Consider the following 23,985-nt stretch of genomic DNA (forward strand, 5'->3'; position numbering starts at 1 on the left):
ACACATAAGGTGTGAGGGATTCTTCATACCAGGAGGGCAGGACAGGGACCAGATAATCCCCAGGAGCCGATCACTGGAGCTGGGTCCGTCACCAGTCACAGGGCATCACTGACCGGCAACAGCCAAGCCGGAGGGAATATAAGCCACACACACACCCTGGTACCTAACCTTTATGAGTCTTACTGTCCGAAGCAGACCGGCACCTTAGTCAGTCCACCCCTGGCATATAGGAAGCCAAGTCTCAGACAAGGTCATAAATCAGCCCGGTCTGCCACACCTGCCCAGCTCAACTGCCCTTCAGGAAGAGGTGTGAGCTCAGAAGGCAGAATAAAGAGGTCTCACATCCCCAAGGACCGAGCTCCAGAAACCGAACTGCTAACTGCAGTTGGAGTGGCAGAGTGGCCTGGATTTGCAGTCAGGCCAGGCTATCTTAGGATAGAAACTCCCCACCCCCGCCCAAGGGTTGGCTACACGTGCTCAGGCTCCCACACAGTCTGGAAGCAACTACCACCCAGCTGCTCTGCCCCCGGCAAGGAGGCCCAGAAAGCAGCCCAGCCAGAGCCCAGGAGGACAGTGACTCTTTACAGACCGGATGTAAAATGCAGCTCAGGCCTTTGGGTCTGGGGGAAAGTTCATTCTTCCCTCTACCCAGAGTTTTAGGGGATGGAAAATATTGAAATGGGGAGTGGCTTGTGTCTCATAACTAGGCCTTCTGGTGGTTAAATATTGTGATTATTATTCCTGCCTGGAATAGTCCTTTGAGAGACTGTAAATGAGCAGCCCCCTGATTTGTTTGTTGTTTTAATATTTTTTTCTTATTCGCCCCACTCCCCTTCACCCCTATGGGCCCATTCCTTCTGGGGGCCATCTGTTTGTTCTCTGCGTTGGGGTCTGTTTCTGCTCTTCTTTGTGCTGTCAAACCTGTTTCATTGGCCAGTGAAGGACTGCTGCTTTCCTGTGAACTCGAGTGCCCTTCGGCTTTCTCCGGTGCCATCAGCCCACCACCTGCATAGTCCGGTCCGTGCTCAGCTTCACTACCTGCCCGGCCCCCGAGGACCCGAGACTGCAACCCCAGAGGCAGGAGCTGTCCGTTTGCACTCTTACCCTCCAGGCCAGCAGGAGCGATGGCGCGAGTGTGAGAAGTGAGACCCGGGTGCCCACCAGCAGGCTCAGCCGGAGCGCCCTCCCACTGTCCTGTTGTCTCCTGGGATCCCCCTGCCGGAGATTCACCCTTGAGGGCAAATGCAAACTCTCTCAGGGAAGGAGGAGGTAGGTATATTCCTCACTAACGGCCTGGTACAAATTGATTAATCAAATATCGGAAGAGAGGAAGGAAGGAAATTGGCATCTACGAAGAGTTCACTCTATGCTAAGCACTGGCTATACCATCCCAGCTGGCTTTCCCAACACCCCGTAAGATAGAGATTATCCCCACTCTGCAGACTAGAAAATCAAAATAAATTAGTGTCCCCTGAACTGGGTAGAAAATAAAGCACAAGCTGGTTTTTAAACCCAGATCTGAATGCAAAGCTGCATTCTTTCTGGTACCCACACCCTGAGTGCTCACTCTGCGCTGAGCAGACGACTTGAGCCAGCCTCTGCCCTCTCCCAGCAGGCAGGCGAGCAAAAAGGTATTTTAGCAGATGCATGCGGCGTGAACTGTTGCCTCTCTTCCCTCATCTGGAACTCAGGCAGGGGTTTTTCAAAGAGTGACAGCTACCATGGGCAGGACATGGGAAAGTTTTAGGTGAAATGCAACATGAACTATTTTGTTGCAATAGTTATATATTTAATATAAAAATCCAGCTAGTTCATCAAATGCATGGTTTCACAGACATTGTTTGAGATGAGACCACAATAGTTGGCTACATGAGGGTTGAGGAAATGTCAGCAGACTAGAGAGGAAATTGCTCTACAGAACCCAGATGCACCCCTGTGGCCTTTCCAGGCATGAGCCCAGAGATAGAGCATCGCACTCAGTCTTCTCTGGGCACCTGTTGAAAACAAGGCCTCTTGTTCAAGTCCACCTCTGGCTCATTCCTGGCCACACCAGGTGACCCAGGCCTATTTCCCAGCCCATGTCTTAGGTCAGCTGATGTGACTCAAGGAGAGTGGCCAGGTCTCTCAGGCACCACATCAGACACAACACAGAGGCCAAGAGAGACCGAGAGGGGGCAGGAAGGACCCATTTCTACCCTGTACACTGTCCAGAAGGTGTCCACAGAGGCCCCCCACTCCTGGGTCCAGAACCCCCTCCAGCAAAGACACACACACACACACACACACACACACACACAGCCCATCATTACCTCCTCGGTGACCCCAGCGCAATTAGGGAAGCATTCCAGGAATTAGATACTCACTGGAAAGGAAAATAGCCAAAAATGATTAAGAGTAATTTTCTTGACAAGAGTGCATCAGGAGGCAAAGAGCATAGTTAATTAAAAGATGAAAGTGGGGCATTCTCTGGGCTGGGGCATTATCACCCAAATCAACTCCAGTGACCCATAAGGTGAGACTCCCAAGCCCTCCGTGGGCACCTCCCTTCTGGAGTGCCACACTTCCTGAGAAATGGGCCGGGGTGAAGGAGGGGGACTAATGAGCTAGAGGACAGCCAGAGGGACAGAAAAGCAAAGAGGGATGCCCCTTACCCAGTCAACTCAGCGAGGCCACACCCTCAGAACAAAAAGCTGGTGTTTCTTGAGTCCTTGCCTCACAAGGCCACAGGCCGACTTCTCAGCCATTACACGGATCTCCTTACTTAACTCCCACAAGACCCTGTGGGGAAGGTTCTGGTGTTTCCATTCCCCTTTACAGACAAAGGAACCAAGGCTCAGATGGGATAAATGGTCTGCCCAGGTCCCACCAGTGAGAGAAGTTCTACATCCTGTTGAGATTTTGGAAGCTCTAAGAAGGCCTAAGCATGAAATTGCACTATTAGGAACTCAATTCCTTCATTTTGAGACCAAACTCATGAAAAACAGTCTCCTAAAATGCACATAGTAGCCCCATTTTCCATCCCTAAGACCTCCAGGCTGAGTACAGATGGAGTCAGGACACAAAAGCAACTGGGGCCTGCGTTACCAGATACCATGTGACCCTAGGACTTCATGTCACCTGGGGAGGGCAGCCTGAGAGCGGGGATAACAGGGAAGTTGTGGAAGGTGAGCCAAAGACCCTGCACACTGGATGCCAGAGCAGTGGCCCCACTAATCTCCCAGGATTTGCAGGAGGCTTCCCCAACCTGGGCCAGTCACGGCTTCCACTGGCCACCTGCCTCCTTGCAAGCAGACAGTATGCCCTCAGTGCATAGGGAGTTGGGGTAGGGGCTGGTGTGTGTGTGTGTGTGTGTGTTCACTGCAGAGGGTTCTGGAACCGGGAGTGGGGAGCCTCTGTGGATGCCCTCTGGGCAGTGTACAGGGTAGAAGTGGGTCATTCCTGTCCCCTTTGGCCCCCCTGGCCTCTGTACCAGGAAGAGACTCCCAGAAATGTAGTTCATTAGTCATAAGCATGCCCTGTGTTCTCTCCAACTGTAAGGAAGGCAGGGACCGTGTGCTATTCGTCTCTATATTCCTCATGCCAAATGGGGATGTGATTTGGGTGAAGTAGGGTGCACCCAAAGACTTGAAAACAAAGAGGAAGTTCACTCTCTGAGAGTTAAACTATGAAATTTTCTCAGAGCAAAGCAGAATCAATGCATTGTCTGTCCATCGAGAGATGGACCCTCAGTCAGCAAGACCCATCAGAAACTGATTACAAGTGCTAATAACATGTCTAAAGACAGAAAGTCTCTGTCACAGGGGGGTGGCTGGCTCTGAAAGCAACCAAGACAGACATGCCCTCCTGAGCAGTGTCCAGTGGAATGGGGGCCCAATTTCAGTTAATTAAAAGAAGAAATGCCTGACCTGAGGGGGTCTGGAGGTTGGGGCCACACTGGGAATGGGGGCTGCCTCAGCCAACCGTCTCCCAATGCACAAGCCATTGGCATTGCTGTGTGCCCACAACCCCTTCTGATAACCAGACCTGCCACATCACACCAGCCACAGGGAAGAAAGGCGGGGGCCAGGCCACACAGACCTCTGTCTGCCGGTTAGAATTCGCACTGATGTCTAATCAGTGAATGTATGATTCTACCACAGTGTCCTAGGACTCTAGGGTGTGGGTTACCTTCCCTGAGTCCTGTGTGCTCAGAAGGGCTAACCAGGTACAGACTTTCAGCGCAGGGAACCAGGGTCGGACTAGGGACTAGTGAATCCACCAAGGGAAGAACCACCCCTCAGTGCATGCAGTGACTAGAAACTTCTTCCTGAAACAGAGACTTTGACCCATCTGAGGAGGTGCTCCCCCGAGGCTGTGGCCACACCCGACCTCCAGGCAGGCCAGAGCCAAGGCCAGCTCCTCTCCCGGGACCTGGCAGGGCCTCTGGAACCCTTCCATCCTTTTATTTCTCCTTCGACTCTACTCGGGTTATTGTTAAAGTTATTTTTATCAATTGATTATTTTTTTAATTATTGTAAAAAGAATCAAAAGAACTGGTTAAAAAAAATTCAAGCAGCTTTCTGAGGTAGAAGACAAAAAGGAGAGGTCTCCCTTCCCCAAGCCGCTCAGCCTCACCCTCCCGCAAGTCAGCTCCTGGCTTGGCTGCCCCACCCTGTCCCACTCACAGACATCAGCTTGCACACACACCACTGAGTGACAGGCAACCCCCTCAGCACGGGACAATGGACCCCATTGGTCCCCCACCAGCTGGGCATCTAGGGCCTTTACCTGTGTCTTTCTACCTGGAGATGGAGATAGGGCCTCCTGGCTGCTGTGTCTCGGAGGGAGGCAGCTGACTGGGTTTGATGGCTTTCTCTAAAGGTCAGTAAATCACAAATTTCTGCCTGATTCACCAGGATAGATTCGGTCACCTCATGAACTCCAGTCCGAAGAAACATAGCCCCCACCCAGCCTCAGGCTCTTCCCATGGCAGTTGCCAAATATAAAACCCCAGTGGGAGGCATCTGACTGAGGAGGTGGGCGTGGTCAGTGGGGGCGAGGACAGTGTTCTCTGGAGCTTTCTAGGAGCTAACTCGCTGGTGGTGGGGGCTGGCTTCTGGTCCCAGCCCTGTTCTGACTCTGACCCAAGTGTGACCTTGGAGGAATCACTTTCCCTCTTTTTACCTCAATTTCCCCATCTTTGCTAACAACATTGGCTGAACTCACTGGGGTTAGCGCTTGACTTGTAATAGGACTTTGAGTCCTAACACTCATTCTATAAGACAGATACTTACGTTAATTGTCCCTTTTTTCCTTATGGATTTAGAAACCAGAAGCATGGAGGGGTTAAAGAATGTCCCTGCAGATCACATGAGGAGCAATGGCAGAGCCACGGTCTGAGCCTTGGCAGCCTAACGGCAGCCCCTGTGTGCCAACCCCCTGCGGTACATGCCTCAGGCTGCCCCCTCAGGAGGCCAGGCTGGGGGCACTCTGTGGTCCAGTAGGAGCCTGGGGCCAACTTTTTACAAAGGACTTAGGAAATGGGGAGGAGAGAGATCCCAGAGAGCACCTGCTAGATTCCTAACATTTAGGGAGGCCCGGGAGTAGGGGAAGAAGGCAGGGAGTCTCTTCATGCTGACTTACGGAGTGGGAGCCCCCAGAGTCATGGTCACAGGTTGGGATCTAGAGCAAAGGCCAGGCCCTTCCCTCCAATCCCAAGATGACCATGGCCTCCTCTTTCTCAAAAATTCAAAGCCCCAAATGACCAGTTCTGCCAGTCCTGCCCAGAGCACAGGGGCAGCATGATCGAGCCCCATGCCACACAAGTGTATTGCTTGGGGGGTCAGCTAAAGACACAGCTTCCACTGATTTTCCCTTCCCTATGGTTCCCCTGCAGGGCGTGGGACCTACAGACCCCCACTGCCAGGGGACCATCGAAACTAGAGGCCTGCCCTGCTATCTCCCATCCTCCCAGACATGGCTAGAAAGGGAAGCCCCAGGAGCCCCTGGATGCCATGGTGAGGAAGGGTCTTGCAGTCTCTCTCACACCACAGACTTCCTGGGGGACCCCAGGCAAGGTCCTAGCTTAGGCCTCGTGGTTTCAAAAGACAGAAACCCAAATCTAGCCGGCTCAAAGAAGAAGAGTTCTACTGCGAGGAGTTTCTTACCAGCCATGTGCCTCAGGGACAGTTAGAAGGAAGGATTCAAACACCACAGGGTGCTGCCCACTCCTCCTCGCCCCATCATGCTTCTGCCTTCCTGACTTCTTCCACGTGGGAAGAACGGTGCTGCCCTGGTGCCAGCCATCAGCAGAGGGGGGCTTTTCCCCTGCCTTTGTTCCGACCTGGCAAATCCCAGAGAGGGGCTTTGATTGGCCAAGCTCAGGCCAGCTGCCCATTCCTGGCCCAATCAGTCTGCCAAGGGCCACGTGACAAAGGCAGACCCACTGGCCCCGTGTGTCCGATCATTCCCAGAGAAAGAGATTCACTAGGGACCAGGAAGCCACTCCAGCTGGTGTCTGCTGCACCTCTCAGACAATTTCCTCACCAGCGGATGAGGCTGATGCCACTGCCTAGTGGGCGGCGGTGAGTTATTGTTGAGATAGTATGTATGTAAAGTGTTTGGTGCCTGGAAGTAACTCAACAAATGTTAGCTTTATGATTGTTGCTGTTGCTGTTAATAGGATTTGTTCTGGCCTGGGGAGAACGGAGGTTCCCACTGAGAAGGTCCTGCCTGAGCCTGGTTCTCCTGAGACCACGCCCTGGTCATGACTTCCTGCACACAGCCACCCCTGAGGCAGGCAGGGAGGCCCTCCCCAGCTGCACACACCTCCCAGACCTCAGTTTCACTGTCCATCAAATCGGACAATAATCCGGACTTGCTTTCCTCTGCTACAGTTGGTGAGGAACAAGCAGGGTGACATGAGTAGAAGGGAAAATTGCGAAGTCTTATTAGCGGTTTATTATTGCTGTTATTAATTATCATCTCTAGAAAACTGCTGGGATTATGAGCCTGTGTTTTCTTCACGTTTTCTCTAATGACCGTTACAATGGGGAAAGCCAAGCAGACTTAATTTGCTAATGCCAACTACTAAATTATGCAAAACCAGATCTGCTAATGAATTTCTCCCCTCTGGCTGCTGATGCTGATTAGTTTTTTCCGGTGCCTTGTTGGAAGGAGAAGGAGGGAAGGAGCCCCGGTGTTCATTGTCCCTCCTCCACATCGTCAGCCATTTGCCTGCATATGCCCCTTGACAAGGGCCTCATAAGATGTGACTCCCCATCCTAAGAGGCATCAAGGGGAAATAGACGTTTTGGTGACATAAGGTACTTTCTGTCTTTTTTAGTTTGGAGAGAACCAAATAGCTCGTCTCATCAGGAAGAAAAAGGCCACTCTGAATTAATGAAAGCCCACAAATGACTTCTCTCTCTGCTCTATTTCTGACGACTATTTATAGATCCAAATTCCATCATTGCAAATGAGGGACACTTTCTTCCTCCCCCTGCTCCACTGCTCCTGCCCCAGCTCCTGGAGGATGACGGTCACTGGGGAAGCTTGGAGGAGGCTTTGGGTGTTATAACTCACATGCCCACACCCTCTCATCAGCTCCCTCCTGCCTGTGAGCTCCTCCAGGGCCGGGCTGGGTCTGCCTGCCCAGGACAGACCTCATAGCCATATGTTAGCTGTAGTATTTCGCGGCAAGCTAAGAAACACTTTTGCATTTCTCAGGCCAAAGAATGTAAATTACCGGAAGATCCAGGCAGCTTACTGATGAGAAGAAAGGGCTAAAGGAACTTTTCCAGCTTTGGAACAGCCTGGGGACCCAGGTGAGAGAAACTGTATTTTTAGGGCACAAATCTTCCCCAGGGGTGTTTTAGGCCACGGAGTTCAAATTCCACGGCACTCACTGTGTGACCTTGCACAAGTTTCCTAACCTCTCTGGGTCAATTTATTCTGCGAAATGCGTATCACGGAGGCTTCCTATAACCCAGATGCCAGTTGAAGCCATCCTGTTCTTTGAAATTTAAATTAAGTTTGTGGGGGACTCAGATCTCTTGTCAATGAGAAATCTGATATTTGCCCCCCCAACTGACTCCTTGGGGATGGTTGCACTCAGGCCCTACTCCTGCCACTTCTGGCATCTGAAGTTTGAGTGAGACTCCTGCCTCGCTCCCCAGTCTGTTCTTGCGTCTCTGCTGAGAGCTGACCCCAACATGCAACTCAGCCCCTCCCTAAACACTCCCACCAGACGATCTTTACTGAAGCGGAGGTAGGGGGAAAGGAGGTATACACTGTCCATCACAAATAACCATTTATGGATTAAATGATTTTGTAAGGTGTGTGTGTGTGCACAGTGAAAGTATTTAGGACGGTGACCAGTACAGAGTAAGTGTGTGTAAGGGTTGCTGATTATTACTAAGAAATCAGCTTCCTGGGGCCCCTGGGTGGTTCAGTGGGTTAAGCCTCTGCCTTCAGCTCAGGTCATGATCTCAGGGTCCTGGGATAGAGTCCCGCATCGGGCTCTCTGCTCAGCGGGGAGCCTGCTTCCCCCCTCTCTCTGCCTACTTGTGATCTCTCTCTCTGTCAAATAAATAAATAAAATCTTAAAAAAAAAAAAAAAGACTTCAGCTTCCTGCCATTCTGTCCCATAGAGCCCACTGCGCACTACTCTTCTTTCCTCTTCTCTGCACTATCTACCCCCACCCCAAATCCTCTGCCATTTCTTATACAGAGCAATGGATGATTTCTTTGTTTCGTTGTCACCTTCCAAAACAGGATATTAACTTTCACTTCCAAGTTGTTTTAAAAAAAAATCTTCTTTTATTCAACACATATTCTGTCCCTTGATTTCTTAGGGGGAAGAGAGAGAGTTACAATGACCCTGACAACAGCGCATTTTTGTACACGCTTCACAGTTTACAAAGCACTGGACCATGATCACATCTATTTTTCTCACTTGGCCAGTGAAATTCACACTGAGCTGGGCCGTCGTGTGTTTCTTTGTACAGTCTAATACTCAGCTTCTGAGAGATCTCTTTTGGCCCAAGCCCTGCACTCAGACCCTCCCAGAGATCCCTTCTCTGGTCTACCTGAAATTCATTCATCTAATTCTTCAGAAATGGTCCGAGCACCCACCCTGAAGAAAGTCCCATGCCAGACAGTTTGGGGGTGAGATGAGCTGGCAGGGTCAGCCCTGGAGAACCTCCTGTTCGGTGGGAGGAAAGGGACAAATCCATTTGCAACACCGTAACAAGGTGGGAAGTACATCCATTATACAGACGTGGACACGGAGGCCCAAGAAAAGTTACATGGTCTCTCCAAAGTCACACAGCACCATTCTCCATCACTTCCACCATCCTGCTTTCTTCCTTCTCTTTCCCCCCACTTCTCCCCAGGTTTCACGTCAATACCCTGAGTGTATGAAAGGAAACCGTCAATACCCTGAGTGTATGAAAGGAAATGATGCTAGGTGCTTCCCTTCATAGGGGCCACTCATTCTCTTTTTCAAACAGTATTTCATCAAGAGTCTTTTGCGTGTCAAGCCCTGGGCTAGATACACTTAAATCACCTGCAGGTGTGTCCCTGGCCCAGCAAGGAAGCCTTCCCCCTCCCTCCTTCCTTTTCTACCTCCCTCCCTTCCTTCCTCCCGCCCTTCCTTCCACTTTCTCTCCCTCCTTCCTTTCTTCCTCCCTCAGTCTATTCCTACCTCCTTCCTTTCCTTTCTTCTTCCCTCCTTTGTTGTCTTCCTCCCTCTTTCCTCTTCCCTTTCTTGTCACATTTCCTGAGCACCCTTGGGGAGTCAGGCCTTGCACTAGGTGCTGGGGATTCTCCTCTGACCCGAGAAGGTGCTGTCCTTGCTCCTGTGGGGCTTTCAGGAAGACCTTCTACTGTCAAGGAGGAGGGAAAAGCAAGGGCACGTGCCCTTGCTTTTCCCTCCTCTTTAACATGGTTTCAGAGCAAAGAAAAAGGAAAACTCTGTCCATGAAGCTCAGTTGGTTTTCTTCCCCTGGGTGGAGGAAAGTCATTTCATAAGCCAGCCCGCCCTCTGGTGGCCGGCGTTGGGGACCAGTTGGGTTTCTTTCTACTCAAAAGCTTCCAGGGAGAGACGGTGCCCTGGAATGTGCTCTGGGGGACCCAGGCCTCATTCTCCCCACCTCCAGGTGGAGCCCCTCCTGCAATGTCCCCTCCAAGACCACGTCGGCCCAGAATCGCCCACTCAGCTTAGTACTTCCCACCTTGTCACGGTGTTGCAAATGGACGTGTGACCTCTCTCTCACCGAACAGGAGGTTCTCCAGGGCTGACCCTGCCAGCTCATCTTACCCCCTAACTGTCTGGCATGGGACTCTCTTCAGGGTGGGTGCTCGGGCCATTTCTGAAGAACTCATGAATGAATTTCAGGCAGACCAGGAGGGTCTGGGTTCAAGGCCGCCCGCCTGAGGGTGCTGAGTGTGACCTCCCAGAGGCTGGATATTAGGTTGCCAGATGAAAACACCGGACAGCCCAGTTCAATTTGAATGTCAGATAAACAACAAATGAAAATGTCTTTTAGTATAAGTATGTCCCAAATAATGTACGGGACCTAATAAAAACTAAAAATTTGTTTGCTATTTATCTGAAATTTGAATGTAACTGATTCCTGTATTTTTATTTGCTAAGTCTGACGACCCTCCTGATCCTCCAGCAAAGGCTCTAAGGAGCCCGTCTGGGCAAGGCAGAGAAGCTGGGACAGGCAGAGGGGCTGGTTGAAATCCAGTTTGCAGCCAGAGAGAGAAGAGTGATGCAAACTTCACATTTTTACCTGGAATTTCCATTCACATCACGGGGATAGGAGGGGTTGAAAACAAGGAGAATCTTACCAGTTCTCAAGGCTCTGGTCAAATATCCCCAGTCCCCAGTCTTCCCTAGGGCACCTCCAATCGCAAGGGGCCCTCCCTCCATTGTCTTCAAACGTGTGTCTGCCAGACACAGTGGCAGACTCTTAGGGGCAAAAGCTGGATCTCCTGTGTTTCCCCCAAGGCACCTAGAAGGTGTCAACAACTGTGTGAAATGGATTAAAGAAAGTTGTGACCCAGTGGTGCCTACTAATGCCTTATACTTCCTCACTGGTAAAACGGGAATAAAAACCACGCCTACCTTAAAAGGTAGTTAACTGATGTAAAGTCCCTAGAATGAAGCCTGTCAACAAAGCCAGTGCTCGAGGAATGGTAGCTCTTAGCTTTATGGTTACCGCTGCAACACTGCCTACTGGGAGCTTACCACCCCTGACTTTCCTCCCGGAATGGTACTGCATTCCAGTTCTTTCCCACATTCGATGGCACCTGGAACAACCACAAAACATTTCGGAGAGATTTCCTTCACTTCCTGAGCAAGGGCTCAGGCTGGTCCCACGAACCCAGTGTGATGTCACATTCCCTCAACGAAACAATCTCTTGGCCCCATTTCTCCGTGACCATGGCTGTGCGTCTATGTTTCTAGCAATATTAGATCCCATTTATAATGGTTTATGGTAATTAGACCAGACAAGAGTTTGATGGCTATTAGGCCTCTCTATTTGGCTGAAAAATCTTTGAAGCGTGACGCCGCAGGAGACGATCAGCGCCAGTGCCATTACTCAACATCCTTGTATTTGGAACCAATTTAGAATGTCATTTCCGATATCACAGATTATCCATCTTCAGATTCCAAGTCCTTGGTATCTGTGTTCTCCTACTCTGGTATCAGGAGGACAGAGAGAGGCAGGCAGACAGAACCAGCCCCCAGGAATTGAGTTTCCAGGGGATGCCACGGTAACCTAATGCTCTCCCCCAGCATCACGTCACCTGTGGTTTACAGCAAGCTAGCAGGACAAATGCAAATGCCGCCTGAAGCCCTGCCTCGATGTCCCCTCTTCCTCCCTTCACTTCCAGAGTGAACAGGACAGCAGCATTGCTATTGGGCTAACACACACCAGCACCATTCCTGGCTATTTGGGGCTGGTGTTCCTGCAGCATCTGAGGCTCAAGATTTGAATATCACTCCTGAGTAACACAGGCATGAGATGATAATAAATGATAATACATAAATTCTCTTGGGCTGTGTTTTTAAGCCAAAATAGCTAGAGTAAAAAGCAAAAAATTAATGAACAGGTGAGATGTTTAATTTTCCACAATAACAAATAGAATATGTTCATCTGCCTTTTTGCCACTTTCCATCGAAATGTTCTAACATAGATGCGCGCTCTGGCTCTTTTTCAGATCACTTCAGCTGGCCCACACTAAACCCTGAGAGGTGGTTTCACGTGTGCACAGTCTTTGAAGCACGAGAAAAGTAAAAAGACTCTGCCCAGGAAGACCAGAGGAGCAGGCAAGATTGAGGCCCCGGCCTCTTCCCAAACTCACTCCCCACCCACAGTTGCAGGGGGGCGGGGGGGGGGGGGCACTCCTGGGTACCTCACCCCTCCCCGGGTCCCCTGGGGAGATTTCTTTCCCTAGAAGGGAGAACACTGTATGCCATGTGATTTGACCTTTGTTTTAATGAGAAAGAACAATAAGGAAGCAATTACTGGGCGTGGGAGCCCAGGGACTGGGCCTGGCAGGTCCAACTCATTTATCCTCCTCTTTATTTAGAAACTCAGATTGACTTCAATGGTGAGAAATAAAGTGGCTTCCAGGAGCCTCTCTCTCTCTCTCTCTCTCTCTCTTTTTTTTTTTTTAAGATTTTATTTATTTATTAGATCACAAGTAGGCAGAGAGGCAGGCAGAGAAAGAGTAGGAAGCCGACTCCCTGCCGAGCAGAGAGCCGGATGCAGGGCTCCATCCCAGGACCCTGGGATCATGACCTGAGTGAAAGGCAGAGGCTTTAACCCACTGAGCCACCCAGGTGCCCCTCTTTTTTTTTTTTTTTTAATTTATTTATTTGACAGACAGAGATCACAAGTAGGCAGAGAGGCAGGCAGAAAGAGAGAGAGAGTAGGAAGCAGGCTCCCTGCTGAGCAGAGAGCCCGATATGGGGCTCGATTCCAGGACCCTGGGATCATGACCTGCACCGAAGGCAGAGGCTTTAACCCACTGAGCCACCCAGGCGCCCCCCCCAGGAGCCTCTCTTGATACAAATGGAGCCTGGGCACCTTTCTTTAAATAGACACTGAAATACGCAAGAATACCTCTGTCATCGGGACAACCACGCACTAAGTTTTGAATACGTTAACTGCGCCTGGTAATTAGATTCGGTGAGACTCCAGCCATTGCCATGTCACAAGCCATGGAGAAAAATTCATTGTTCTAATATCCACGGGTAAACTTAGGGTTTTATTTGCACAGAGAGAACCCAGGAAACAGATACTGGAGATAAGGATGGAGAACGACTTCAGGGTTTGTACCGGTGATTTTAGAACTTCCTTCTCCCCCTCAGGGAGCCCCTGGCCTGGCTTGGGGAGTGTGCATGGGGGGAGTGGCAAGAGGTCAGCCTGACATTGATGTTTTTCAAGGATCTGCTCTCTGCTTCTACCATGGCTGGAACAAGAAGCCACTTACAGGAGCCTGGGGAGGGCGATGGCCCCAGCTGCCCCCTGGAGAGGTGGCACAGGAACGGGGACTGAGGGAGCAGATTTTGGTTTTAGTGCCCCCAGTGCCTGTGGCCTGACCTCAGCCTGCGGACGAGGCATCTCCATAACCCCCTGCACACCTTCCCCAGGCACTTTTGTCCACGCCCAGAGCCAGCAGAGCCCCCGAGCCTAACAGCCAAAACTCCAACTGCCTTCTCAACAGCTCCATGTGAAGGAGGCAAGCTCACCACATTCAAACCACATTCAGTTGTTTCCCTGACCTGCTCCACCTGCTCCCCTTCTAGTGCTCCCTGTCTCCGTGACGGACCCTCTGATCTTCCAGTGGATAAGCTGGAGATCTAGAGTCGTTTCATGTCTCTTTGGACACACCCCCTCCACCTCAGCACCCCGCCCCCACCCCCGTGCGCCGGGAGATGCATCCAGCTGGTGTCCCTCAGGAGGGACCACCTCTGGTCAGTGACAATGACACTCATCTTCTAACTGCCAGGATCTACAGGAAGAAGCCAGGGAAAGCCATCTTTCCTAGGCAAGGCAGGCTGGAAGTGCCAGGAGGATAGACCTCTCCAGAAGCACCCTTCAAGCAATGACCCCTCATCATTCTGAGGTGTATGTTTTATAGCATTTCACCAGTTTCCTGCAGGATTAAGCCCAAAGGCAGGATGGGTTTCATGAGCATGCAACATGTGTGGCTGCCTAGGGCACCGGTGCTAAAAGGCCCTGTGCTTAGCTGAATACCCCACCGCCATTGTTTTTAAATTCTTAATAATTTATGAGCAATAGGTCTTACATATTCATATACATGAATACATATTCATGTTGTGCTGGGTCCTGCAATCCTCATCTCTCTTCCCCACTTTTCTGTCAGTATTTCCTGAACGCCAAGTCTTCTACTTGAATTCAAATCCTTGCATCAGAGTTTGCTTCTGGGAGGCCCACCCCTGAGCCCCTCATTGCCATTTCTCCTTATCTGTCTGCTGCCCTGTGTTTACCCTCACCGGGCCACAACACTCCCCGTGGCGTGGACCAGCACAGTGGCCTCCCAACCATCTTCTCCATGAACAATCTGCTCCCTCCGATTCCTTCTCCACAGTAGCCAGAGCCGGGGTGGGTAGGTTGGTTGGTTGGTTGGCTGGTTGGTTGGTTGGTTTGAACATAAAGCTAGCGAATCATGTCACTTTCCTGCTTGAAACATGTAAATGGCTAATTGTTGAAGCTCAGTGATGCACTAGGGGTTTCTTATTTTCTTTTGCTTCTGTGTATATATACTTTAAAATTTCCATAATAAAAATTAATTTTTTAATTTAAAATTAAATTAAAATTAATGTAATGTGGTATATAAACAATGAATTTCAGAACACTGGAAAAAATAAAATTTAATAAAATTTTTTAAAAAGTTAAAAATGAAATCTCAATTGCTTCCTGCTACTTTTGTAACAGACAAAATCACTGTTATCCATGAGGGCCTGTGTAATCTGGTGACTCTTGTTTTCTTGTTCTCGGGATATCAGCTATTCTGGCCTTTCTTTTCCTCAGATGCACTGTTTCTTTTTGCCCCAGGGCCTTTGCACAATCTGGGCTAGGAATGCCCTTTCTTTTCAATATTCCTCACTCCCCTTCAATACTTCTTTGTCTGGGGACACCTGGGTGGCTCAGTCAGTTAAGCATCTGCCTTCAGCTCAGATCCTGATCCAGGGTCTTGGGATCAAGCTCCACTGCAGGCTCCCTGCTCAACAGACAACCTGTTTCTTCCTCTGCCTGCCACTCCCCATGCTTGTTTAACAAATAAATAAAACCTTTTAAAAAAAAGACTTGTTTGTCTGGTTATTTAACCTGTTTCTCAGTTTTTCCTCATTTTTTTTTTTGAAGATTTTGTTTATTTATTTGAGAGAGAGAGCACAAACAGGGGAAAATAGCAGAGGGAGAGGAAGAAGCAAGCCTCGGCTGAGCATGGGGCCTGATGCAGGACTCAATCCCAGGACCCTGGGATCATGACCTGAGCAGAAGGCAGAGGCTTAACCAACTGAGCCACCCAGGCACCCCTTTCCTCATCTTTAAAACAAGAATGATAACAGTACCTACCTTACAGGGTTTCCTCATAAGATTGTTATTAGAATAAAAGTCCTGGCACAAAGTAAACACTCAATAAATACCAGCTGTTATTAGTGTAAAAATAGTGCTGCTTCTCCAGGATTTGAATAATCCAGGAAGCCAGGAAGTCATGTTTATTCTGTGGCTCCACATACCCCTGACTTCCCTCAGTTTCTGCACTCTGAAGATGATCTTAGGCCAGCAAGGTGCTGTCCAGGGTTGGTAGCTGCAGGCCACCCACCACCCAATTATGGTGAGAAGCAAGTGAACCTTGAAAATATTGAGGGCCTATAAGCACGAAGCGTGATTTTCCGATGCTTGGAGGATCCACGGCAACAGCTGTCCCTCAGTGAATCAGAAGCCACAAGGCGTATGCCAGCTTGCTCAGCTGGTTGGGCGGCCACATTTTTAAGCAGGTTCACCCTGAGCTTATCGTAACTCACCAGGATGTCACACACTTCCTCTTTGTGATTCAGACAGCTTCTTGACCTGCTATATTGTCATCTAATTATGCTTTAATTGAGTATCATCAAGTCCACGGACATCCCAAAGGCCATCGTGTGCTGAAGTTAAGAAGGGGAGGGCAGCCCACAGTTACTGCGATGGATTAAATGTTCGTGTCCCCACAAAATTCATATATTGAGATCCTAAGACCCAAAGTGATGGTAGTAGGAAAGGGGGCCTTTGGGAGGTGATTAGGTTATGAGGGTGGAGCCCTCATGAATGGGATTCTTGTCCTCATAAAAGAGGCTACCGAGACCTTCCTCGCCCCTTTGGCCAATGTGAGGTTGCAGCCAGAAGACTGCCATCTATGAACCAGGAAGAGGGCTGCCGTCAGAAACCGAATCTCTCAGCACTTGACCTTGGACTTGACCATCTTGACCTTGGACTTCCCAGCCCCTGGAACTGTGAGAAGCAAATGTTTCTTGTTTAAGTCTATGGTATTTTTGTTATAGCAGCCCAAATGGACTAAGACAGTTACCAAATACCCAATAAAGTCCAGCCTCCGCGCCAACCCTCTGAGATCTTTGGGATATCATTGATTTACCCTGAAGTTGTTCTTCTTAGAGGATCTGAGGCTTTAGAAGACTCAAAATGTGCTCAAGGTCACACAGGCAAGATTCAAAATCAGATCTGCCTTGTCCTAAGCTTGAACATTTTCTCTAAGGTCCCGTGTGTCCCAAACTCAAAATTCCTGGGTCCCACCCTCCCACACTTAATTCAGTACATCAAGAGATAGGCCTAAGAATTTGTATTTTAAAAGCTTCCTGGGTGGCTGAAGATCAGCTAGGTTTGAGAACCATTTACAAAGAGCCACTGTATTCCCCCAAATCCAAACAAAATGGCCCCCCAAAGCCTCAGTTTGTGACCTTGGTCCAATTTCACCACTTGCTTTTAAATAAACTGAGTTAGGGGCACCTGGGTGGCTCAGAGGGTTAAAGCCTCTGCCTTCGGCTCAGGTCATGATCACAAGGTCCTGGGATCCAGCCCTGCATCAGGCTCTCTCCTTGGTGGGGAGCCTGTTTCCTCCTCTCTCTCTCTCTCTGCCTGCCTCTCTGCCTACTTGTGATCTCTGTTGAATAAATAAATAAAATCCTTACATAAATAAATAAACTGAGTTAACCAATTTATTTTAGATCATGCCTTATTTCAAATCAAGCCTTTTGCCATCCCAATAGAGAAAGTCCTTTGTTTATTGACTAATCTCTGCCCCCAAGATAGCCTTTATTCTGTGACTACATGTACTGTAGACCCCCTGCCCTGTTCCCCCTCTCATACCATAACCTCCTGGTAGCATCTATCATCTCATCTGCACAGAGAGACCCTGGACACATGCCCCAGCCCAGCACACGTGGCTCGAGAGGAAAAGACTGCCTTGTCCTCCTGCAGTTTTACAGCAACAATTGGGGCTCCTGGAGATTTGTAGGCTCCTTTCTGGCAGGAAGATTGGACCAAGAGCTGCACTAAGATACAGTTCTGTGCTTTCCAAGGCATTAATAGACTGGAATCGTGTTGGCACTTTCTAGAGCAGAACCGTCTCTGCACTAAGAGCTGTGAGTCTGAACCAACTCAGGAGAGAAGTTGCTGCTTATGAAAAGGAGAGTCGCTGAGCTTATAAATGGATTTTTCATGAATTTCTTGCCCTGCTTCTGATTTCAGTACTGGAGCATGCCAGATTGTGCTTCTAACAAATGCGTTTCCCAATTCAAAACTTGGGCTTATGATAAGAACCACTTTTAATAAGTCAAGAAATCTATTTAAGCAGTGATTTATTTCATACAGACTGTATTTATCTCTATTCAAAGAGTATATCCCTCTAGGGTTCTACCAACATCCACAGAAAGCCTTTAAGAACAATAACAGCTAAAATAAATGCTTAAATCCTTTGTTAAAAATAATAATAATATAGCTGTACATAAACATTAAAAATAGATTGCTGGCTCTCCTGATTTGCCTCTTTTCCTCAGAACTGGCCAGCAAATATATTTTTAAAAGTCCCGCAAAACCAATTTTTTTTTTTTTTAAACTGTTGGGAGGGGCACCTGGGTGGCTCAGTGGGTTAAAGCCTCTGCCTTGGACTCAGGTCATGATCCCAGGTTCTTGGGATCGAGCCCTACATCGGGCTCTCTGCTCAGCCGGGAGCCTGCTTCCTCCTCTCTCTCTGCCTACCTCTCTGCCTACTTGTGATCTCTGTCTGTCAAATAAATAAGTAAAATCTTAAAAAAAAAAAAAAAAACTGCTGGGAAAGGCAGATAAAATGATTACGGCCATGTAAATAATGCCAAAACATGTTAATGAAGAACAGAACTTAGTCAATTAACTATTGTCTATACCGTGTTAAGACACTTGTTGAATTGTGATTTTTTTTCTTTTTTTTAAGAGCTTTTTTTTTTGACAGAAAGATAGAGCATAAGCAGGGGGAGTGGCAAGCAGAGGGAAAAGAGAGAAGTAGGTTTCCTGCTCAGGTCAGTGTGGGGCTTGATCCCAGGACTGAGCCAAAGGCAGTTGCTTTAGTGACTGAGCGACCCAGGTGCCCCTGAATTGTGGTTTTTCTTTTTTCTTTTTTTTAAGATTATTTATTTATTGGACAGAGAGAGAGATACAACGAGAGAGGGAACACAAGCAGGAAGAGAGGGAGAGGGAGAAGCAGGCTTCCCGCAGAGCAGGGAGCCTGACGCAGGGCTAGATCCCAGGACCCTGGGATCATGACCCGAGCCGAAGACAGATGCTTAACGACTGAACCACCCAGGCGCCCCTGCGGTTTTTCTTAATGAACTGATTCAGTTTGCCTGACTGGCATCGACTGTATGTGTATCAACCTCTATTAGTGCAACTGACTTAACCCCTGCCTGTATGGCACCAAGTGAAGAATGGGTGCGGTGTGGGAGCCTTGTTTGTCTGGAGATCCCATCATTTGGCCCCATGGTCCAAAGTCATGCCAGGTCACTGGGCCTTTTTGTTAGGGTTACTAGACAGACACTCTACGGACATGAACCAAAGGTACACGGAGGAAGGGGCACAACCGAACCTGGGATGGGGGCAGGAAGAGAGGTTTCTCCAGGAGGGGACTTTGCAGCTATGTCTTGAAGTATGAGTAAGAAAACAAGTGGCAGATCATATTGTCTCGGGGACCAAATTAACCAGCTCAGTGAGGCACAGTCACATTATATCCAGCAGAGACCGTTTAGTGCTGTGTCTTCTCTCTTACAAACACTTGGGGAAAGTGTTGCAGGCAAACATCCTCAACCTCCTGTCCTCAGTTTCTGAGACTGCCTTTGCTGCTAAACCCATGGCTCCATGTAGCGCAGGACTAAGCGGGCAGCTCTCTGGTCAGCTCAGCTACGTCACTGCACCCAGCACTCATTTTCAGTTCTTTTCGTCTTTCCTCCTGTGTCAACCCATAACCACTTAATCCAGTGTCCTGTGCAGACATTCAGCGGTGTGCCAAGCGCTGAGGGACAGAGTGCTATGGAGGATTCTTTCAGGTAATAGGGGCTTCTGTAGTCTGAATCTTTCTTTGTCTAGGCATCTAGAAAGGGGAGGCTTCTTTTGTCAGGGCTGCCCAAAGGCATTCCCCACCTTCCAGACGGCACTCTATGTCTGCTGGGCTCTACTTTAAGAACACTCAATTTAGGGGCACCTTGGGTGGCTCAGTGGGTTAAAGCCTCTACCTTTGGCTCAGGTCATGATCCCAGGGTCCTGGGATCAAGCCCCGCATCGGGCTCTCTGCTCAGCGGGGAGCCTGCTTCCCTTCCTCTCTCTCTGCCTGCCCCTCTGCCTACTTGTGATCTCTGTCTGTCAAATAAAATCTTAAAAAAAAAAAAAAGAACACTCAATTTATGAAAACTGGGCTGATAAAGCAAACACCTCAAGGGTGCATCACGTCTGTTCATCCTGCTCAGCAACCAGGTCCTGCTTCAACGTGAAGACTTATGTATTTCGTCAAGTCTTTATTTTTATTCAGGGTCATTTCTCACATTCCTTAATTATCTCAAGTTCTCAGGGGCACTCATTCTTTTGATGCTGTGTCTGCTGATATTCTCCAAAGCTGTATCAATTCCCCATGTGAGCTCATCTTCTCCGGGTGTGTGTGTTTGTGTGTGTGCATGTGTGTGTGCAAACAGGCATATGTCCTGTGAGCTCTGACATATGAAAATGACCCCCCTCCAGAGCAGGTCTGAGTTTGCTTCTGTGAATACTAAAACATTTAAACTCTCTGTGATTAGTTTTCATGTCACTATATCACTCTGTTTTCTACAACAAACAGGAGGAGTAAAATTGGGTTCCATGTGTTGAAATTTGGGGGTTGAACTTCTCAAGTTGGTCATTTTTCTTTCACTCAATGCCCTGACAAGATAAGCTCCAATGCCTGGGTAGGTGGGCAATGTTTTTGGTCCCCTAATCACAAGGTGCAACCATTCCAGACCCCAGGTTCATCCAGGGATCAAGTTCAACACCCCCACCACTTGTGACCGGAGGCCTTGTCTCCTATCCCACTGTGGCCAATAAAACGTTTGGGCTGATATCCTGATCCACTGTCTCCTGGGCCATCACGGCCCTGACTTCCCTGAGCACCGCTCTGATGTGAGTTTTCCTTCATTTCTGGCACTTGGGGAAATTCTTTGAGGGTGGCCTTGGATTTGAACTTTTTTTTTTTTAAAAGATTTTATTTATTTATTTGACAGACAGAGATCACAAGTAGGCAGAGAGGCAGGCAGAGACAGGAAGGGAAGCAGGCTCCCTGCTGAGCAGAGGATTCTGGTGCCCCCGGTTCTGAACTTAAAAAAAAAACTTAATCTACTGTTTACAGCAAGAGGGAGGCCCACATTCACTCATTATGTCATATTCTGAGACCCAAGTTAGAGTTAATATTTTAAAAAGTGGGTTAAATTATGACCAAGAAAATGTTTGAGTTGGCCATAAAGACCTGTGCAATTGCTGTGATGAGCTTTCTAACAGGCAAAAGGAAATGGGAGATATATAAGGTTCTTATAAAAAAAAATAAGTAGGGGCGCCTGGGTGGCTCAGTAGATTAGGCCGCTGCCTTCGGCTCAGGTCATGATCTCAGGGTCCTGGGATCGAGCCCCGCATCAGGCTCTCTGCTCCACGGGGAGCCTGCTTCCTCCTCTCTCTCTGCCTGCCTCTCTGCCTACTTGTGATCTCTCTCTCTGTCAAATAAATAAATAAAATCTTAAAAAAAAATAAGTAAATGTATCAAGTATAAGAAAAACTTACCTTTTACCTTATTAAAATTAAACCCTGATCTTCCAGTCTTAGACATGGAAGGAGACTCTCCGGTGAAGCGGCACAGCCTGCTATTGTTATTTTACATATGTGTATGATGCTTACGGCTTTTACTTAAGATAAAATTACTAAATATTCATTGTAGAAAGTGTGGCAACTCAAGATAACCACAAAGAAACAAAACTCTTGGTTACTTGGTGTTCAGTCAATCATAACCCTGCTTGTGGCATACCCGTGCATCTGCAGAACACTTAGGACTGAGGAACAGAATCATGACTCTCCACTGTCTCCTGAACCCTCAAAAAAGGACTAAAGCTTGCTAAGGAGGCATAGCGTAGCAGACTCCGATGGCTGCTCGGCCACTCACCATGTAGCAAGTGGCAAACTCACCACTCTGCACTTCAGTTTCTTCATCTGCAGAACTGGGATAGTAACAGTAACTACTTGAAGAGTTGTGAAGACAAAATGAGTAATAAGTGTAAAGTGCCAAGCACACAGTAAGTGCAATATGAAAATTTGTTATTATCTTAGAAATCATTTTAATGTTTTAGCCCAATTCTTAGAAGATCAAAAATACATGTAAGTCTCATTTGTTAACCCTCACTTATCTAGGAGCGTTGATTAACCAGGGCACTGCCTTCCTTGACCATGTCAGATAACAGAAAATTTATTATACTTGGTGTTGTAGACGCATGCATTAGAAAGGACAGTTAGCATAAATATGAACTCATGGGTAGCTTAATATAGTCACAGATGGGTAGACAGAGATATAATTATAGATTTGTGTACATGCCCGGGTTGGTACACATCTATAGTTTTCCTAGCTCTGCCCATTCAAAGAGCCTCTGTAGCAATGAGCACATCCTATGTTGAGATCTTGTTTTCTAAACACCATTCTCCAATAAAAGAAACCAGGCTCTTTGGAGAACTGGCTGATTCTAGGTCTGGAGCTGGGAAACTACAAGATAAGTCTGGAGCATCTTGTAATACCAGAACGTACTAAAAAAATGGGGAACTTGTTAAAGGGACACAGGCGCCAACCCAGAAGAGCTCCCAGTGACCAATGCTAGAACAATTTGAACAACAAAAAAGAATAGTATTGAATTTTAACCCAAAATATACAATAAATATATATGAATCCATAATGATACAAACAATTGAAAAAAATAAATAAGTAGAAGAGAAGAGACAAATTGTCTCTGAATTTAGGGGTGCCTGGGTGGCTCAGTAGGTTAAACTTCTGCCTTCGGCTCAGGTTATGATCTCAGGGTCCTGGGATCAAGCCCCACATCAGGCTCTCTGCTCAGCAGGGAGCCTGCTTCCCTCTCTCTCTGCCTCTCTGCCTACTTGTGATATCTCTCTCTGTCTTGATTTTAGTATATGTGCTGCCGAAGCGAGCACTCTCTGTCTTGAAAAAAAAATTTTTTTTCTCTGAATTTATACTGATAACCATCACTCTTAGGAAGTGGAGGGTAACATCCACCCCACCCCCAGAATGTGCTGCATTTAGTGATTTTCTTCCAAAGAAGAGAGTATGGGGGCACAGAAGAGTAATCTTCCAGTGAAGAAACCTGACCAACCCTATCTGAACCACGTAATTAAGTTTAACATCATCAATGATAAGTGATATTGATAGCATATATATTGATAGAATGTGATGAAAAGGGTACTTCACCTCTGTGATGTTCTTCCTAAAAACACATAATTCTATATTTAAGGAAAACATCAGACAAATCCAAATTAAGGGATAATCTATAAAACACATAATCAGTAATTCTCAAAACTGTCAGTCAGGAAAAACAAGAAAGATCGAGAAACTCTCATAGACCAGGGGAGAGTAAGGAAACAGAACAACTAAATGTAATCTGATATGCTGAGTGTTACTTTGGGACAGAAAAAGAACAGTAGTAGAAAAAACAAGTGAAATCAGAATAAAATCTGGAGTTTAGTTAATAGTAATGTAACAAGTTGGTTTCTTAACCATGACAGATGTACCACGGCAATGTAAGATCTTAGGGGAAACTGGGGGAAGGGTTTATGGGAACCCTTTGTGCTATCTTTGCAAATCTTCTCTAAATCTAAAACTATTCTAGAACAAACTGTTTCTTAACCCCCTCCCTCCAAAAAAAGGTGGCCAAATATTTATTTCTTTCAGGGTCTCTGCTCAGTTAGAGATTCAGCGTGGTCTGTTCCTTATTCGAGCATTTGGGTTTTTAATACACACTATGGGAGGGTTGATGAGTACTGAGTGCTCCCATTACTTGCCATTTATCAGTGTCCTTCCATTTATGCTCTTTGAGCCACTTTTCAATGTGAGTGCTTTTATCCAAGTTTTATTAAAATAATTCATAAAATAACTTTGAAACATCTATCATGTGCTTAGGTACAAAATACCTTTTTCCTTCATAAATATATTTTATAATTGTAACAGAAAGAACTATATCATTGTTCTTAAGTGGTTTGAGGCCATATAATCCTAATATTTGCTATTCATGATCCCATTGTCTTCTAGACTTTGACACTTGATTTATTATTTAATTTGAAAAAAGAGAAAGTGGAATCCATAATCCCTCATTTATCAGTTCTTGAAGAATGATAGAAACGCAACGCAACGATAAGTTTGAAATCT

At 47.6% G+C, this 23,985-nt stretch overlaps 1 long non-coding RNA gene across 1 annotated transcript in view; it reads right to left on the reverse strand.

Annotated features, from left to right (window-relative positions):
* The window catches only part of LOC123931717, a 47,275-nt gene extending 25,467 nt beyond the window's left edge, over positions 1–21,808 (reverse strand). Inside the window, exon 1 of the long non-coding RNA XR_006816292.1 lies at positions 21,724–21,808. This is a non-coding gene — a long non-coding RNA (uncharacterized LOC123931717). The remainder of the gene's footprint in view (positions 1–21,723) is intronic.
* Between the last annotated feature and the right edge of the window lie 2,177 nt (positions 21,809–23,985).

Source organism: Meles meles, chromosome 19 (genome assembly GCF_922984935.1).
Source record: "Meles meles chromosome 19, mMelMel3.1 paternal haplotype, whole genome shotgun sequence".
Lineage (NCBI taxonomy): Eukaryota > Metazoa > Chordata > Mammalia > Carnivora > Mustelidae > Meles > Meles meles.